This window comes from Oratosquilla oratoria, chromosome 6, assembly GCF_046742065.1.
Source record: "Oratosquilla oratoria isolate Oo_2021 chromosome 6, ASM4674206v1, whole genome shotgun sequence".
In the NCBI taxonomy this organism is placed as follows: Eukaryota; Metazoa; Arthropoda; class Malacostraca; order Stomatopoda; family Squillidae; genus Oratosquilla; species Oratosquilla oratoria.
The window spans coordinates 85,357,328-85,372,603 of record NC_134782.1 but is presented as its reverse complement, the minus strand read 5'-3'; the positions used below and the strand labels follow the sequence as shown (position 1 = coordinate 85,372,603).

The following is a 15,276-nucleotide window of genomic DNA, read 5'->3' as shown; positions in this document are numbered from 1 at the left end:
GGAATTAGGAAGAAAAAAATAGTGGGATCATATAAATTGAGAGAGGAAAAATTAAAAAAAAAAAAAAAGTAGAAAATGAGAAGGACCTGGGAGTCATTATCATAAATAATATGTCCCCTGAGAAACATATAAACAAAAATTTTGGAGAAACTTATAATTTGATAAGAACAATCAAAGTGGCATTTACATACCTGGACGAAGAAATGGTGAAGAAAATACTAGTCAATTTGATAAGACCAAGATTGGAGTATGCAGCGACGACGTGGTCACCAAGTACAACAAATGTATAACAAATCTTGAAAGAATACACAGCGCAATTACGAAATTGGCACCAACGCTCTCAGAACTATCATATGAGGAGAGACTAGCAAAACTTGAGCTACAGACATTAGAGCAAAGAAGAGAGAGAGGAGACTTGATCACTATTTAAAGAATCATGAAAGGCATAGAAACTATTGATAGAGAAGACCTAATAAAATGGGTTAGTAGAGATACAAGAGGACACGGAAAGAAAAAAAAATAATTATAGATGAGAACTGAGAAAGAACAGCTTTCCCCACAAGAAAATAGATGTTTGGAACAAGATGAAAATGTGGTGTGTGCAAAAATGATACACGAATTTAAAAACAGTCTAGATAAAACGAGATATGAAGACGGGATCCCACGAGCATAGCTCCCCTTCCAGTAAAATACAACTAGGCAAATACAACTAGGTAAATACACACACACACACACTTCAGCGAATGGACGGCTTGGATGACGTTCTGAAGAAAACTGAAGTCTGTGGATCCCAACGCAAAGAGAAGTGCCTAGTGTTTTTGCAGGGTGGGGGGGAAATTGCTCGTGGAGTAGTGGGAAAGTAGGGAAAGAGGAAAAGGGGAGGGATTACTGAGGGAAATGGAAGGAAATGAGGAGGGAGTAGACTTGGCCCAGCCAGACAAGCGGAAGGTAAACAAACGACTGAGTGAGGATGACATGTCTAATAAAAATGTAAAGATTAGAAGTATAGAGAGGAGCAATACAGAAGAAAGTGACGAGAATATGTTCCAGGGATTTAAAGAGGGTGGGGGGGACACAACCCCCCCCCCCCGACTGATAAGACTAGAGGAGAGAGTTGATAAGGTGATCGAGGACTTGGAGCGTAAGTTAGGTAACGTAGACTCCATTTTCCAAAGAATTGAAAGGTTGGAACAACTAGAGAAGGCTAACAGAAACTTAACTGAAGAAATAGAGGACCTAAAAAGACAGTTAGGAAATGTAAAGGAGGAGAATGAGAAATTGAAGAAGAATAGTAATGAAAACAGAGAGAAAATAGCTACAGAAGCTAAAAATTGGAGAATAACTCAAGAAGGGAATAAGGTTTCATTCACTGACATAGTCAAACAGCAATTGAAAGAACATAATGAAGACTCAGTTATTAAAGTGATGAGACAGAAGGAGAATATAGTAAGAGAATTAGCTGACAAAAAGAAATGTATAATTATATTAGGAATGGAAGAGAAACATAACCCAGATAGAACCGCAAGAATCAAGGAGGAAAATGAAAGAGTAAGCAGTTTATTAAAATTAGTCCAGGAAGATGAACCAGAAATTATAAAGGAAATTGAGGAAAAATTCAGACTCGGAAAATATAGTACAGATAAGACCAGACCAATTAAGATTAAATTCAGGTCACAAACAACAGCAGAGAAAATTCTATCCAAGACAGGGAAACTAGCAACAAATGATCAATATAAAAAGGTATGGATAAAAAGAGAAATGAATAAGGAGGAAAGAGAGGCAGAAAAGCAGAAAAGAATTGAAGCTAAGGCAAAAAACGAGGAAAGAACGGAGTCAGAGAAAGAGAGATTCTATTGGAGAGTAGTGAACATGAAAATAAAGCAGTTCGACATACTAAAGAAAAACATAAGGGAAACAGAGACTACAATGGAAGTGGCAGAAAACTAAGAGTGTCTTACACAAATATAGATGGATTGATAACAGGATTGAATGAACTGAATGATTATTTGAAAGAAAAAGAACCGGACATAATGGGAATTGTAGAAACAAAATTAAAAGGCCCACTACCACCCAACAGTGTAGGACATGATACATACAATTATTGGATTAGAAACAGAGAGAAAAAACAAGGGGGTGGAGTTATGTTCCTGACTAAGAAGGATATAAACGTGAAAGGTGTCATATATGGAAAGAATACAGTAGAGATGATTATGATAGAAGTGGAAGACCGAGATAAGAAGAGCAGAAAATTTGTGATCAATTATGTGCCTCCGAAAACAGCCTCATGGGAGGAGAGTGAACATAAAAGTATGTTAGAGGACACAAAGATAGCATTAACTAAAATAATGGAAGACGGAGGAAGAATAGTTATGATGGGCGACTTTAATTGCAAAGAAATCTGCTGGGAAGAAATGACAGTAAAGAGTGGTGATGACTCATGGGGAAATGCTCTACTTGAGATGATTACTGACCATTCAATGACACAATGGATACAAGAGAACACTAGGTATAGAAATGAAGAAGAACCATCGAGGCTAGACTTAATAATTACATCTGAACCTAGAATAGTGGACAAGATTGAATATAAAACACCAATAGGTAAAAGTGACCACATTTTGATTGAACTGGAACTTAATGAAGAAAAATATATCAAAAGAAATGAACAATATAGAAAAGGAAGAATGATGTATGAAAAAACAAACTTTGATAAAATAAGAGAATTCTTCCAACAAGAAAACTGGGAAGAAATATACAAAGAAGAAACAACAGTGGAAGAGAAATGGAATATTTTGACAAAAATTTACAAAAAAGGAGTGGAAAAGTATGTCCCAAGACAAAAACAAGAAAAAGAATATGTAAAATGCTGGTACAACAAAAGTTGTAGGGAGTTAAAGGACAAAAGAGACAAAGCCTGGAACAGATGGAAAAAAGACAGAAGACCTGAAAAATGGAAAATATATACTGGTTATAGAAATGAATATGTACAAAAGTGCAGAGAGGAAAAAAGAAAATATGAAAAAGATGTTATAGAAAAGTGTAAAGATCAACCAAAACTATTCTACAGATTTGTAAACAATAAACTGAAAAACAAACAAGACTTAGAGAAATTAAGACAAGGAGGAGTTGAATACACTGAGGAAATGGAAATGGCAGAAATTATGAACAAACATTTTAAATCAGTGTTTACAAGGGAAAATATACAACCTGAAGAGATTGAGTGGAAGGAAAAAGTCCCCCCTATGGAAGAAATAGAAGTAACAAAGAATGAAATATTGACACACTTGGGTAATTTTGATGTCAGAAAATCGCATGGGCCAGATGAAATAGCAAACTGGATTCTGAAAGAATGCAGGAATGAACTGGCAGACAAAATACATAGCATAATAAGCAGTTCCTTAAAAGAAGGAAAAGTTCCAGAAGATTGGAAAAAAGCAAATATAGTACCTATATATAAAGGAGGAAATAAAGAAGAACCTACCAACTATAGACCAGTCTCTCTAACAAGTACAATAGCAAAAATATGTGAAAGAATTATCAAAAGTAGATGGGTAAAATACTTGGAAAAAAACAACGTACTAAATCCAAGGCAATTTGGATTCAGACAAGGACGATCATGCGTCACCAATTTAATATGTTTCTATTCAAGGCTAATAGATATAATACAAGAAAGAGATGGATGGGCTGATTGTGCATTTCTAGACCTAAAAAAAGCTTTTGACAAAGTACCACATAAGAAGTTGCTTAAGAAATTAGAATATGAAGGAGGAATACAAGGTAAATTGCTAAATTGGATGGAAGACTTTTTGCAAGAAAGAAAAATGAGAGTAGTGATAAGAGATCAGCACTCAAAATGGAATGAAGTAATAAGCGGTGTCCCGCAGGGAACAGTTCTGGCCCCAATAATGTTTGCTATATATATTAATGATATGGATGAAGGAATTGAAAGCTATATGAGCTTCTTTGCAGATGATGCAAACTTACTGAAAAGAGTGAAAACTGAAGAAGATTGTGAATCACTACAGAGAGATCTAAATAAAGTACAGGAATGGAGTAGGAAGTGGCAGATGGAGTTCAATACAAAAAAGTGTAGTATAATGGAATTTGGAAAAAGCAAAAACAGAATAACAGGATCATATAATTTGGGAGAAGAAGGAATAAAAAAAGTAGAAAATGAGAAGGACCTGGGAGTCATTGTTATGAATAATATGTCACCTGAGAAACATATAAATAAGATTTTTGGAGAAACTTATAATTTAATAAGAACAATCAAAGTGGCATTTACATACCTGGATGAAGAAATGGTGAGGAAAATCCTAATCACCCTGATAAGACCAAGATTGGAATATGCAGCAACGATATGGTCACCAAGTACAAAAAAATGTATAAAAAAACTTGAAAGAATACAAAGAGCAATTACAAAACTGGCACCAACACTCTCAAAACTATCATATGAAGAGAGACTACAAAAACTTAAACTACAGACACTAGAGCAAAGAAGAGAGAGAGGAGATTTGATAGCTATTTACAGAATCATGAAAGGCATAGAAATTACTGATAGAGAAAATCTGATAAAATGGGATGACAGAAATACAAGAGGACACGGAAAGAAAATAAAAAAAGACAGCTATAGAAGAGATTTTAAAAAGAACAGCTTTCCTCACAGAGCAATAGACAGTTGGAACAAGTTAGATGAGAAAGTGGTGTGTGCAAAAACAATACATGAATCTAAAAATAGTTTAGATAAAATGAGATATGAAGACGGGACAGCACAATCATAGCTCCCCTTCCCGTAAAATACAACTAGGTAAACTAGGTAAATACACGTCGGACTAACAGCGAAGATTGAAACTCCGGAAAGAAACACAATTTTCATGGATTACAGCGACGAGGGAGTACCTGTGTTGTATTAGCAGGGAAGGGGGAAAGCTCGTGGTGTAGTGGGAAGGTGAAGAAAAATGAGAAAGGGATGCATTATTGAGAAAAATGGAAGGAAATGTGGAAGGGGACGAGCGGGCCTCGGACGTCAGAAGTGGTGTCAACAAAAGGTGTACAGAACACACAGACGAGATACAACAGGAGAGCAGATGTATCAAGAGCAGAAATATAGATAATAGCAGCTCAATGGAAAGAGAAGATAACTGCTTTTACGGATTCAATGATGGAGGACATGACAACCTCCCCCGACTAGTAAATCTAGAGGAGAAACTAACAAAAATGAACGAAGCATTGGAGATTAGGTTTAACCAATTAACACTAGTTACACGATGAGTAGATAAACTGGCTGAACTAAAGAAGGAGAGTCAAAACCTAAATAAAGAAATGGAAGAATTAAAAAGACAGTTAAAAGAAGTAAAGGATGAGAATGAGGAATTAAAAAAGAAGAATAAAGAGAGAAAAAAAGTTCATAGCAAAAGAGGTACAGGGTTGGAGAAAAGTCCAAGAGAACAAAATTAAATTTAGAGATATAGTCAAACAATAGATGAAAGAACAAACTAAGGACACATTTATTAAAGTGATGAAGTGATGAGAGAGAAGGAGAACATAGTAAGAGACTTAGCAGTAAAAAGCAATGTATAATTATATTAGGGATGGAAGAGAAGCATAATCCAAATAGGACTACAGGAGTAAAGGAGGAGAAGGTAAAAATAAATAAGATATCAAAAGTAGTTCGAGAAGATGAACAAGAAGCATGGAAAGAAATTGAAGAAATGCATAGACTAGAAAATTACATTATAGATAAGACCAGACCAATTAAGATTAAATTCAGGTCACAAACGACAGCAGAGAACATCTTATTAAAAACAGGGAAAATAGCAAAAAGTGATCTCTATAAACAGGTACGGATAAAAAGAGAGATGAGTAAAGAGGAAAGAGAGGAAGAGAAAACAAAAGGAATAGAAGATAGGGGAAAACGAGACCAGAACAGAGTCAGACAAAGAGAAATTCTATTGGAGTGTAGTGGATATGAAAGTGAGGAAATGGTTCATAGCAGAGAAAAACACAAGGCAAACACAAAACAGGATGGAGGTAACAGACAAATTAAAAGTGTCTTACACAAATATAGATGGCTTGCTAACAGGCTTGAATGGACTGAATGATTACCTGAAGGAAAAAGAACCGGACATAATGTGAATTGTAGAGACAAAATTGAAAGGTCCACTACCACCCAACAGTGTAGGACATGGTGCATATGATTATTGGATTAGAAATAGAGAAGTAAAACAAGGGGGTGGAGTTATGTTCCTGACTAAGAAGGATATAAATGTGAGGAATGTTACATATGGAAAGAATACAGTGGAGATGATTGTGATGTTAGAAGACACAAGGATATTACTAAATAAGAAAATGGAAGAAGGAGGAAGAATAGTTTCTATGCCTTTCATGATTCTATAGTTATCAAATCTCCTCTCTTCTTTGCTCTAATGTCTGTAGTTCAAGTTTTGCAAGTCTCTCTTCATATGATAGTTTTGAGAGTGTTGGTGCCAATTTTGTAATTGCTTTTTGTATTCTTTCAAGTTTTGTTATACATTTTTTTGCACTTGGTGACCACATCGTTGCTTGGTCTTATCAAAGTGGTTAATATTTTCTTCACCATTTCTTCATCCAGGTATGTAAATGCCACTTTGATTGTTCTTATTATATTATAAGTTTCTCCAAAAATCATATTTATATGTTTCTCAGGTGACATATTATTCATAATAATGACTCCCAGGTCCTTCTCATTTTCTACTTTTTTTATTCCTTCTTCTCCCAATTTATATGCTCCTGTTATTCTTTTTTTGCTTTTTCCAAATTCCATTATACTACACTTTTTGGTATTGAACTCCATCTCCCACTTCCTACTCCATTCCCATACTTTATTGAGATCACTCTGTAGTGAATCACAATCTTCTTCCGTGTTCTCTTTTTTTAAGAGTTTTGCGATATCTGCAAAGAAGCTCATGTAACTTTCAATTTCTTCATCCATATCATTAATATATATAGCAAACATTATTGGGGGCAAAACTGCTCCTTGTGGAACACCACTCATTACTTCATCCCAGTTAGAGTGTTTGTCTCTTATCACTACTCTCATTTTTCTTTCTTGCAAAAATTCTTCCATCCGTTTAAGCAGTTTGCCCTGTATTCCTCCTTCAGTTTCTAATTTCTTAATCAACTTCTTATGTGGTACTTTGTCAAAAGCTTTTTTTAGGTCTAGAAATGCACAATCAGCCCATCCATCTCTTTTTTGTATTATATCTATTAGCCTTGAATTGAAACATATTAAATTGGTGACGCATGATCGTCCTTGTCTGAATCCAAATTCCCTTGGATTTAGTACGTTGTTGTTGTTGTTGTTGTTTTCTAAATACTTTACCCATCTATTTTTGATCATTCTATCACAGATTTTTGCTATTGTACTTGTTAGAGAAACTGGTCTATAGTTTGTAGGGTCCTCTTTATTTCCTCCTTTGTATATAGGTACTATATTTGCTCTTTTCCAATCTTTTGGAACTTTTCCTTCCTTCAAGGAACTGTTTATTATGCTTTGTATTTTGTCTGCCAGTTCATTCCTGCATTCTTTCAAAATCCAGTTTGCTATTTCATCTGGTCCATGCGATTTTCTGACATCAAGATTACTCAAGTGTTTCATTATTTCGTTCTTTGTTACTTCTATTTCTTCCATAGGGGGGACTTTCTCTTCCCATTCGATCTCTCCAGGTTGTATTCAATTCCTCCTTGTCGTAATTTCTCTAATTCTTGTTTGTTTTTCAGTTTGTTGTTTACAAATCTGTAAAATAGTTTTGGTTGATCTTTACATTTTTCTATGACATCTTTTTCATATTTTCTTTTTTCGTCTCTGCACACTTGTACATATTCATTTCTATAACTAGTGTATATTTTCCATTTTTCAGGTCTTTTGTTTTTCTTCTATTTGGTCCAAGCTTTATCTCTTTTGTCTTTTAACTCCTTACAACTTTTGTTGTACCAGCACTTTACATGTTCTTTTTTTTTTTTTTGTCTTGGGACATACTTTTCCACTCTTTTTTTTCTTCAAAATATTCCATTTCTCTTCAACTGTTGTATCTTCTTTGTGTATCCTTTCCTAGTTTTCATTTTGACAGAATTCTCTTATTTTATCAAAAAAAAAAATTCATACATCAATCTTCCTTTTCTATATTGTTCATTTCTTTTCATGTATTTTTCCTCATTTAGTTCTAGTTCTATCAATATGTGGTCACTTCTACTTATTAGTGCCTGGTATTCTATCTTTTCCACTATTTCAGGTTCTGATGTGATTATTAGGTCTAGTCTCGATGGATCTCCTTCATTTCTATACCTAGTGTTCTCTTGAATCCACTGTGTCATTGTGTGGTCAATAATCATCTCGAGTAGAACATTTCCCCATGAGTCTTCTCCACCCTTTACTGTCATCTCTTCCCAGCAGACTTCTTTGCAATTAAAGACGCCCATCATAACTATTCTTCCTCCATCTTCCATTATCTTGTTTAATGTTATTCTTGTGTCTTCTAACATACTTTTATGTTCACTCTCTTCCCACGAGGCTGTTTTTGGGGCCACGTAGTTTAATACAAACTTTCTGCTCTTCTTATCTCTGTCTTCAGCTTCTATCATAATCATCTCTACTCTATTCTTTCCATATGTGACACTCTTCACGTTTATATCCTTCTTAGTCAGGAACATAACTCCACCCCCTTGTTTTATCTCTCTGTTACTAATCCAATAATTATATGCATTGTGTCCTATGCTGTTGGGTGGTAGTGGACCTTTTAATTTTGTCTCTACAATTCCCATTATGTCCGGTTCTTTTTCCTTCAGATACTCGTTCAGTTCATTCAGTCCTGTTATTAATCCATCTATATTTGTGTAGGACACTCTTAACTTTCTGTTATTTCCATTGTATTTTTTTCTTTCTTTTTTCTCTGTTATGGTCCATTTCCTCATTTTCATATTCACTACTCTCCAATAGAATTCTTCTTTTTCTGACTCCGTTCTGTTCTCGTTTTTTTTTTTTTTTTTTTTAGCTTCTTGCCTTTTCATTTTTTCTTCCTCTCTTTCCTCTTTATTCATTTCTCTTTTTATCCATACCTTTTTATATTGTTCACTTGCTGCTAGTTTCCCTGTTTTTGCTAAGATATTCTCTGCTGTTGTTTGTGACCTGAATTTAATCTTAATTGGTCTGGTCTTATCTGTAATTGCTAAAATATTATTTATATGTTTCTCAGGTGACATATTATTCATAACAATGACTCCCAGGTCCTTCTCATTTTCTACTTTTTTTATTCCTTCTTCTCCCAATTTATATGCTCCTGTTATTCTTTTTTTTGCTTTTTCCAAATTCCATTATACTACACTTTTTAGTGTTGAACTCCATCTCCCACTTCCTACTCCATTCCTGTACTTTATTTAGATCACTCTGTAGTGACTCACAATCTTCTTCCGTGTTCACTTTTTTTAATAGTGCATCATCTGCAAAGAAGCTCATATTACTTTCAATTTCTTCATCCATATCATTAATATATATAGCAAACATTATTGGGGCCAGAACGGTTCCTTGTGAAACACCGCTTATTACTTCATCCCATTTTGAGTGTTTGTCTCTTATCACTACTCTCATTTTTTTTTTCTTGCAAAAAATCTTCCATCCATTTAAGCAGTTTGCCCTGTATTCCTCCTTCAGTTTCTAATTTCTTAATCAACTTCTTATGTGGTACTTTGTCAAAGGCTTTTTTAGGTCTAGAAATGCACAATCAGCCCATCCATCTCTTTCTTGTATTATATCTATTAGCCTTGAATAGAAACATATTAAATTAGTGACGCATGATCGTCCTTGTCTGAATCCAAATTGCCTTGGATTTAGTACGTTGTTTTTTGTTTTTGTTTTTTTTTCTAAATATTTTACCCATCTACTTTTGACAATTCTTTCACAAATTTTTGCTATTGTACTTGTTAGAGAGACTGGTCTATAGTTGTTAGGGTCTTCTTTATTTCCCCCTTTATATATAGGTACTATATTTGCTTTTTTCCAGTCTTCTGGAACTTTTCCTTCCTTCAAGGAGCTGTTTATTATGCTATGTATTTTGTCTGCCAGTTCATTTCTGCATTCTTTCAAAATCCAGTTTGCTATTTCATCTGGTCCATGCGATTTTCTGACATCAAGATTACTCAAGTGTTTCAATATTTCATTCTTTGTTACTTCTATTTCTTTCATAGGGGGACTCTCTTTCCATTCGATCTCTTCAGGTTGTATGTTCTCCCTTGTAAACACTGATTTAAAATGTTTGTTCATAATTTCCGCCATTTCAATTTCCTCTGTGTATTCAACTCCTCCTTGTCTTAATTTCTCCAAATCTTGTTTGTTTTTCAGTTTATTGTTTACAAATCTGTAGAATAGTTTTGGTTGATCTTTACATTTTTCTATGACATCTTTTTCATATTTTCTCTTTTCCTCTCTGCACGTTTGTACATATTCATTTCTATAACAAGTATATATTTTCCATTTTTCAGGCCTTTTGTCTTTTTTCCATCTGGTCCAAGCTTTGTCTCTTTTGTCTTTTAACTCCCTACAACTTTTGTTGTACCAGCATTTTACATATTCTTTTTCTTGTTTTTGTCTTGGGACATACATTTCCACTCCTTTTTTATAAATTTTTGTCAAAATGTTCCATTTCTCTTCCACTGTTGTTTCTTCTTTGTATATTTCTTCCCAGTTTTCTTTTTGAAAGAATTCTCTTATTTCATCAAAGTTTGTTTTTTCATACATCATTCTTCCTTTTCTATATTGTTCATTTCTTTTCGTGTATTTTTCCTCATTTAGTTCCAGTTCAATCAATATGTGGTCTTTTTTACTTATTGGTGTTTTATATTCAGTCTTTTCCACTATTCTAGGTTCAGATGTAATTATTAGGTCTAGTCTCGATGGTTCTCCTTCATTTCTATACCTAGTGTTCTCCTCTATCCACTGTGTCATTGTATGGTCAGTAATCATCTCAAGTAGAGCGTTTCCCCATGAGCCGTCTCCACCCTTTACTGTCATCTCTTCCCAGCAGATTTCTTTGCAATTAAAGTCGCCCATCATAACTATTCTTCCTCCATCTTCCAATATCTTATTTAATGTTATCTTTGTGTCCTCTAACATACTTTTATGTTCACTCTCTTCCCACGAGGCTGTTTTCGGAGGCACATAATTTATCACAAACTTTCTGCTCTTCTTATCTCTGTCTTCCACTTCGATCATTATCATCTCTACTGTATTCTTTCCATATGTGACACACCTCACGTTTATATCCTTCTTAGTCAGGAACATAACTCCACCCCCTTGCTTTGTGTCTCTGTTTCTAATCCAATAATTATATGTATCATGTCCTACACTGTTGGGTGGTAGTGGACCTTTTAATTTTGTTTCTACAATTCCCATTATGTCCGGTTCTTTTTCCTTCAGATAATCATTCAGCTCATTCAATCCTGTTATTAATCCATCTATATTTGTGTAAGACACTCTTAGTTTTCTGCCACTTCCATTGTGTTCTCTTTTTCCCTTTTGTTTTTCTCCAGTCCTCCGGCACTCTACCCTCTCTTAAACAAACATTAAATAACCTCACCAACCAGTCCACCATCACTGTACCTCCTTTTTTCAGACATTCCGCATGGCATCCATCCAGACCAGGTGCCTTACCTGCTCTCATCATCTTAACAACTGCCTTCACCTCATCCTTCCTTATTTCTCCTCCATTCTCCTCATTCATCACTCTCATTTTCTTCGCACTTCCCACTGCAGCAATCTTTCCTTCCCTATCCTCCTTCACATTTAGCAACTCCCTAAAATATTCTGCCCATCTTCCCCTTACTGCCTTCTCTTCCATTATCATCTCTCCATCTGCACCTTTTACCTTTTCTTCTCTACTTGATTCGCCTCCTCTTCCTCTCTTAATTCTTTCCAAAACATCTTTTTATTACTTTCAAAATTTTCTGTCCAACTCTTACCCCATTTCACATCTGCTCTCCTCTTTGCAACCTTTACCTTTTGCTTTACTTCTCTTTTCTTTTCTTTGTACCTCTCATATGACTCCCTCGTCCTATTTTGTAACCAATCTGTGAAAGCTCGCTTCTTCTCTTCTACAACCTTCTTTGTTTCCTCATCCCACCATTCACTACCCTTTCTTCTATTTCCCCCTGTCCTTCTTGTTCTACACACCATCCTTGCACACTTTGTGACTCCCTCCTTGAACCATCCCCATTCCTCCTCCACACCCAGCTCTACTCTACCCTTTACTCCCTCCCACTCCTCCTTCAGCTTCTTTCCGTACTCCTTCTCCTTTTCCTTCTCATTCAAAGAGTTCACTCTATGAACCTCCCTACCTTTTGTCCCTTTCCTCTTCCTCCATATATCCTCCACTTTCAACTTACCTTCCACCAAAAAATGATCTGATATTCCCCCACCCTCTCCCCTTAGCACATGTACATCCTTAACTCCTCCTATCATAGTCCTATTTACCACTACATAATCCATTAGCGCTCTATCTACCACCCTTCCCTCCACCACCCTCTCCCATGTGTACTTATGCTTGACTTTCTTCTGAAACACTGTATTTGCTATCATCAGCTCTCTTTCTAGACACATTTCCACCATCAACTCTCCACTACGATTCTTTCCTGGAACTCCACATTTCCCAACCACTCCATCGATTGGACCATTTCCCACCCTAGCATTAAGGTCTCCCAGTACTATCACATTGACATTTCTTCCCAAATCCTCTATGTACTCATTTAGATCTATCCAAAAGGCCTCCCTTGCTTCTACATTCTTCTCACTGCCAGGCCCATATCCACTTACAAAGACCCACATCTCCTTTCCCAGTTTCACCTTCATCCACATTATCCTTGAGAAAACCTCCTTCCACTCCACTACACGTCTACCTATCTCTTCACTTACTAGAATAGCCACCCCTTCCCTCCCTCGCCTTCTCTTCACTCCTGATAACCTCCCACTTACACTCACCCTTCCCTTTCAACTTAGTTTCACTCAAAGCCAACACATCCATCTTTCTTCTCACAAACATACTACCTATCTCTTCCCTTTTTCTCTCATCTGTACCACATCCACGCACATTAAAAGACCCAAACCTTAGGGTGCTGGTCCGAGGATTTCCAGCCCCTCTTATGCCTTCTTTTTTTTTCTTTTAGGAATTTCCCCTGTGGGGCTACAAGAAGGATGCCTAGTCCCAATCCCCGTCCCTTTCTTCTCGCCTCTTACGATCCAAGTGGGAATACTTGGTGGCAGTATTCTTTTCCCCCAACACAGGGAATTCCCCCATCACAGAAAAGGAATACTCAGACAGGACAGGACAGCAACAAGGGGTTGGAGGACAGCATAACGGAGGGACAGTCGTAGTATAAAAGCGTCATCATTTCTCTATGAACAGAGTTTTCCTCTATCATAGACAAAATGATGTGTGGCTCTGGTCCGTAGGGGCGCCCCATATAGACCCTAAAGTATCAACTGCATGCTACTTTGCCAGGGAAAAGGGGACAAGTGTGAATGTAGTAGTTTCAGAGGGATTAGCTTGTTGAGTGTAGTTGGGAAGGCTTATAGGAGGATCTTGATTGAGAGGATTAGGAGAGGAACAGGAGTAATTGGTGAGGAACAGTGTGGATTTAGGACAGGTAGAGGTTGTGTAGATCAGATCTTTGTGGTAAGCCAGATATGTGAGAAAGCTATAGGAAAGGGGAAGGATGTTTTTTGGGCTTTTATGGATCTGGAAAAGGCTTATGATAGGGTAGACAGGAAGGCACTGTGGGAGGTTATGCAGATATACGGGATAGGAGGAAAGCTTCTGGGAGCTGTCAAGAGTTTTTATGAGAATAGTAGAGCTTGTGTCAGGATTGGAAATGGAGAGAGTGAGTGGTTCGAGGTAAAGGTGGGACTTCGTCAAGGATGCGTTATGTCGACCTGGCTGTTCAACTTATACATGGATGAGGTGGTGCGAGAGGTAAATGCAAGGGTAGTGGGTCAGGGATTGGAGATGGTTAAAGAAAATGGAGAAAAGTGGGAGGTGAGCCAGCTGTTGTTTGCGGACGACACTGCGCTTGTGGCAGGATCGGATGAGGGATTGAGGAAGTTGGTGGCAGAGTTTGGGAGAGTATGTGATAGAAGAAAGATGAAGATAAATGTGGGTAAAAGTAAGGTGATGAGATGTACAAGGGGTGAAAGTGGCAGTAGACTGGAAGTGAGCGTTAAGGGAGAGCGACTGGAGGAAGTGGATAGTTTTAGATACTTGGGTGCAAATGTGGCAGGGAAAGGTGGAGTGAAAGTGGAGGTAGAATGTAGATTGAGAGAAGCGAGTAAATGCCTTGGTGGATTAAAGAGTGTAATGAGGAATAGACATTTGGGAATGGATGCTAAGAGGAGACTGTATGAAGGAGTGATTGTGCCAACAGCACTGTATGGGGCAGAAACATGGAACATAAGAGAGGAAGAGAGAAGGAGTTTGAATGTGTTTGAGATGAGGTGTCTGAGAAGTATGATGGGGGTTACTAGGCTAGAGTGAGAAATGAGGAGGTGAGGAGGAGAACAGGGGTGGAAAAGGAGCTGGGAGATAGGGTTGATGAAAGAATATTAGGATGGTTTGGACACATGGAAAGAATGAGTGAAGAAAGACTAGTAAAAGAGGTATGGAAGGCAGATGTGGAGGGAGTGAACATGAGGGGACGTCCTAGGATGAAGTGGATGGATGGGGTGAAGGGGGCTTTGGGGAAAAGGGGAATGTCTGTTGAGGAAGGATGGGAGAGGACAGAAGACAGGGGTGAATGGAGAATGGTTGTATATGGATGATGTTGTGATTGCATGAGGTGGAATGGGCGGGTGGATGGGGGGTGAGGTAGTATGTGTGAGCAAAATTTGACGCAGCCCGAAGGGATTTCTCCCCGTCCTCTCATTTCATGCAATGGGGGGACGGAGAGGGGAGGTCGCTGATTTAATGAAGCGGCCTTGCTGTGGATGTGCTGTGTCTTGCGACACTGCTTCTGACCCAGGGCAGGGGACAAGGTGCAGGGTTGACCCGTCATTCAGGAGGTGCTAAGATAAGAGGGAGGGTGGAGGGGTGTGGAGTGTATTCAGGGATGAAATGGGTGGGAGTGATTTTATGCCTTTTCCTTTTTGGCTACCCCCCTTGTAAGGGGGAAAAAGCCTTGGTATATGTATGTATGTATGTATGTCAAATTTCCTTACTTTCATATTCACTACTCTCCGATAGAATTTCTCTTTTTCTGATTCTG

The 15,276-nt window shown here is 37.2% G+C and overlaps 1 protein-coding gene across 1 annotated transcript in view; it reads left to right on the top strand.

Moving 5' to 3' along the window:
* Positions 1-15,054, top strand: part of LOC143026222 (uncharacterized) — a 109,762-nt gene extending 94,708 nt beyond the window's left edge. The window contains exon 2 of the mRNA XM_076186241.1: positions 14,572-15,054. The gene's annotated coding sequence lies outside the window, so the exon portion shown is untranslated. The remainder of the gene's footprint in view (positions 1-14,571) is intronic.
* Positions 15,055-15,276: the final 222 nt, after the last annotated feature.